This window comes from Pseudophryne corroboree, chromosome 12, assembly GCF_028390025.1.
Source record: "Pseudophryne corroboree isolate aPseCor3 chromosome 12, aPseCor3.hap2, whole genome shotgun sequence".
In the NCBI taxonomy this organism is placed as follows: domain Eukaryota; kingdom Metazoa; phylum Chordata; class Amphibia; order Anura; family Myobatrachidae; genus Pseudophryne; species Pseudophryne corroboree.
In genome coordinates, this window is record NC_086455.1 from 117,213,518 (window position 1) to 117,218,613 (window position 5,096).

Consider the following 5,096-nt stretch of genomic DNA (forward strand, 5'->3'; position numbering starts at 1 on the left):
ATTCCATTAAGGTCCAGATTTCGGCTCTATCGATTTTCTTCCAAAATTGAACTGGCTTCACTGCCTGAAATTCAGACTTTTGTTAAGGGAGTGCTGCATAGTCAGCCTCCGTTTGTGCCTCCAGTGGCACCGTGGGATCTCAACGTGGTGTTGGATTTCCTGAAGTCGCATTGGGTTGAGCCACTTAAATCCGTGGAGCTATAATACCTCACGTGGAAAGTGGTCATTCTGTGGGCCTTGGCGTCGGCCAGGCGTGTATCAGAATTGGCGGCTTTGTCATACAAAGGCCCTTATCTGTATTGTATATGGATAAGGCGGAATTGAGGACTCGTTCCCAATTCCTTCCTAAGGTGGTATCAGTTTTTCATGTGAACCAACCTATTGTGGTGCCTGCGGCTACTTGGGACTTGGAGGATTCCAAGTTACTGGATGTAGTCAGGGCCCTGAAAAGTATATGTTTCCAGGACAGCTGGAGTCAGGAAAACTGACTCGCTATTTCTCCTGTATGCACCCAACAAGCTGGGTGCTCCTGCTTCTAAGCAGACGATTGCTCGCTGGATCTGTAGCATGATTCAACTTGCACATTCTGCGGCTGGACTGCCGCACCCTAAATCTGTAAAAGCCCATTCCACGAGGAAAGTGGGCTCTTCTTGGGCGGCTGCCTGAGGGGTCTCGGCTTTACAACTTTGCCGAGCTGTTACTTGGTCGGGTTAAAACATTTTTGTAAGAGTCTACAAGTTTGATACCCTGGCTGAGGAGGACCTAGAGTTTGCTCATTCGGTGCTGCAGAGTCATCCGCACTCTCCCGCCCGTTTGGGAGCTTTGGTATAATCCCCATGGTCCTTACGGAGTCCCAGCATCCACTTTAGACGTCAGAGAAAATAAGATTTTACTCACCGGTAAATCTATTTCTCGTAGTCCGTAGTGGATGCTGGGCGCCCATCCCAAGTGCGGATTGTCTGCAATACTTGTTTATAGTTATTGCCTAACTAAAGGGTTATTGTTGAGCCATCTGTTGAGAGGCTCAGTTATATTTCATACTGTTAACTGGGTATAGTATCACGAGTTATACGGTGTGATTGGTGTGGCTGGTATGAGTCTTACCCGGGATTCAAAATCCTTCCTTATTGTGTCAGCTCTTCCGGGCACAGTATCCTAACTGAGGTCTGGAGGAGGGTCTTAGTGGGAGGAGCCAGTGCACAACAGGTAGTCCTAAAGCTTTCTTTAGTTGTGCCCAGTCTCCTGCGGAGCCGCTAATCCCCATGGTCCTTACGGAGTCCCAGCATCCACTACGGGCTACGAGAAATAGATTTACCGGTGAGTAAAATCTTATATTTTTTAACATTGCCAGTATAAAATTACTGTCAGGGACCGGGCCATTACAGGGGGTGGGGCTTCCCAGAGCGGGAACAGGCGGGAAGGCGCCATTTCCTGCTGCTGCGTATCATCAGGCTGCATGAATGCTGCTCCTCCAGGGACCCACACTGCTACAGACTGTAAACTGGTACCAGGGGGTCATAGAAGGGGGGAGAACGCCAGCGGTAGCGCCGCTGCACTCTTATCAGGTCATACACATACTTTCACACTTTGCGCTGCTGTGTTTCTGTGTGCTGATGTCCGCTCCTCAGTGTCACTCGAGGGGCTTTCTAGGGTCTGTGTGGAGGTGTTAGTCAGTGGGCTAAGCTGTATTACGGTTGTGCAACATGTCTGTGGACATGGTTATGTGTACTGCTTGTAACTGAACCCCCTCTTCTGCAGGGTCACTCATGTATGAACATTGGGGGTAATTCCGAGTTGATCGCAGCATCAAATTTGTTAGCAGTTGGGCAAAACCATGTGCAGTGCAGGTGTGGCAGATATAACATTTGCAGAGAGAGTTAGATTTGGGTGTGGTGAGTTCAAGCTGAAATCTAAATTGCAGTGTAAAAATAAAGCAGCCAATATTTACCCTGCACAGAAACAAAATAACCCACCAAAATCTAACTCTCTCTGCAAATGTTATATTTGCCCCCCCCCCCCCCTGCAGTGCACATGGTTTTGCCCAACTGCTAAAAAATTTCCTGCTGCGATCAACTTGGAATTATTCCCATTGTTCTTTATCACCACAGGGACACAGTTCACAGGCACCTGACTGGCTAGATAGCTTCAAAAGCATGATTCAGAATGTAAATTCAGAATTGGTGGCTGCTAAAAGAGAGAGATAGGTGGTAAGACAATCTTTTGATTATGTGGCTAAAGCTGCAGATGCCAAGAAGTCTTATCAGCCCCCTCTAGTAGTATCTCATGAATGGGTGGTCTTCAGTATGCCGAATGTCGGGATCCCGACACCCGGCATACCGACAGCTATTCTCCCTCGTGGGGCGAGCGCCACAGTGCCCGCAGTGTGGCGAGCGCAGCGAGCCCGCAAGGGGCTCCTTTGCGCTCGAAACACTGTCGGTATGCCGGCGGTCGGGCTCCCCGCGCCGGTATGCTGGTCGCCGGGAGCCCGGCCGCCGGCATACCATACTACACCCCCCATAAACGCTCACTGCCTCAGGTATTACACTCTGAGCAGCCGGATGTGGATGATGATGATATGGATGAGGACAGCTCTCTGTCCCCTGGAGTGGAGGCTCCCATCTTTGCTATTAGAGAGGTCCTCCACATACCAGATCAGGAGGCGGGACCAGATGAGAAATTATAATTTCTGCAGCGGGGTACACTGGGATTCCACAGGGAATAACATCGGAGTGTAGAGTTGGATCTTGATCCGAGGCACCAACAGGCTAAAGCTTTGACTGTTCCCAAGATGCACTACACCGCCTCCTCTATATCCCCACCTCCAGGCACTGGAGCTCAGTTTGTAAGTTGGTGCCTGCAGTGCAGGCAGCAAACAGGGAGGGCTGTGTTAGGCAGCCCTGAAAAGAGCTTTTCTGAGAAGCAAGAAGACTTCAAGCATAAGATGCTATAAGTCATACTGACATATTGTGCTGCGGCTCCATCACCTCCCGCAGCGGCGCTGTATACTCCCGCGCCCTGGTTGCCGGGTACTTACAGCAGAGGCGCTCCGGTCTCATCAGGCACACATCACCTCTGCTGCTCTCCTGGATCACGTGGCCACACTTACAGGGAGGAGGTAAGAGGGTCCCCCAGGTGGGACCCGCCAAAATCGCGATCTGGATGTGGTCCCGGGAGACGGACCGCGCCCCTGGCGTGGACACTGTGGGTACCTTACTATATCCACCAGGGCAAGGAGCACAAGTTGGATTTACTAAAATCCGTTTATTACAGGCTCCATAGTACCCGGTGATGAAGCGCAGCAGAGGGGATAAGGTGTTGACCTGTAGCCCTTCCCCCAGCCCCAGGCGCCATCTACAGCAGATGTTCCCACCCTGGAGCTGCATCTCTCTCTCCCTCACTCCCTGTCAGTGTTTGGGCGCCATTACACAGAGCTGCGCTGATTCTGGCACTGCCGGGTGATGCCTCCTCTGTAAAGCCGCCTCATCAGCGCTGTGGATTTACAGGACACTTAAGGATTCTACATGTCGTTCAGACAGTGTTAGTTAAGAACAAGTGCATACCTACAGGAATATTTAGTACAAGTATTCTGTGATATACATCCAGTATTTACTGTGCATTGTTATATCTGTATACATACATAGTTTTATGTAGTATTACTAGTCCACTTCAGTCTTATTGTTGTGTGTAATAATTTCTGCATTGTACATGTGACTGGTGTTCCTATAGCTGATGTGTGTTTTCCAGCCCATGTATCACATCTTGCTATCACCATATTCTGTACCGTCAGAGGGCTAAATGCGTCAGGGTCATATATATATATATATATATATATATATATATATATATATATATCAGTGACGTGCGGTGGGGTGAGGCAGAGCCTTTCCTGTCATACTAACATTTGTGGGAAAAAAGGGAGCGACCCGGCACTGATCTTACCAAAATCAAAGTCAAATATGAGAGAACCAAAAATTGGACAATTAGGACTTTTACATTAAGTCATCAAATCTCTGTCCAGTTTGGTGGTGCGCCCAGAGCCAGGTAAAGCATAGGTCAAATAGAGAGAGAGAGAGAAGGCTCTTGTGTGGGCGCACTCTTGTTAATTTAAATTTATTTCAATAGGTTTTAGTTAATCATGAAATATACTGTTAAGACATACTTTATTGAAATATTAATTTAAAAGGAATCGGATTACCCATAAAGAGATCCATGATCCAAGTTAAACATAGTGAAGAATTGAGGTGTGTATGTGATGAAAAAATGTAAAAATCTCCTGGTCCTGTCTCACAGAGTGTGATAAGAAAGGCTGTAGACAATTTAACGTCTTACACCCGTTTCAGCCCGACCAGTACAGACAATCTGTGTTAATGAGACCACTGTGTGGTTAATTATATATTATGTCTGCATTGAGAAGGTCAGAATACTGAAGGAGACAGTGCCAAGTCCATACCAGGCACAAAAACTGCACAAATTTAAGGTTATAGAGTACTCAAACGATCATATCAAATAATTATTTAAGTTATAACAGTAACAAGAAAAAGTTGTTTAAAGGATAAGTGGTGATACTGCTGTTGGTGTCATATGACGCACATCATATAAAATGATTCCTGCTCTACAACACTGGGTATTCCCTGTGAGTCTCCTCCTCAGGTACTGACCCAGCCCAACATTGTTTAGCTTCCAAGATCGGACGAGATCGGGCACTGGCAGTGTGGTTTGATAGTAGAGAAGGTGGGTGGTTTAGACGCCAATGAGAGTGCACCTAAATGACAGAGTGTGACAATAGTCACATAGGAAATGTGTGGATCTGCTTTCTACGTTAGGCTGGATGCACCAGTGCCCACTGCTGTGGTACCGTGCACCCTGGATCGTAGATGAGAGTCCACGGAAATTAGAAAAAATTAATGAAAGAGAAATCACCAAAATTAGGCAGATACAATATATTATATTGGAGTGATTCCGAAACAGAAAAGGTTACTGCAAAACTAAAGACTGGAACTAACAGATGCAGAGTTAAGTAAGAATTGGGAAACACCACAACCGGTGGACTCACATGTAGCTCATCTTGTGGTGTCTTCTACTCTACCGTCACCTCT

General features: G+C 47.3%; 1 pseudogene; it reads right to left on the reverse strand.

Moving 5' to 3' along the window:
* Positions 1 to 4,609: 4,609 nt before the first annotated feature.
* LOC134981714 (5S ribosomal RNA) lies at positions 4,610 to 4,728 on the reverse strand (annotated as a pseudogene).
* Between the last annotated feature and the right edge of the window lie 368 nt (positions 4,729 to 5,096).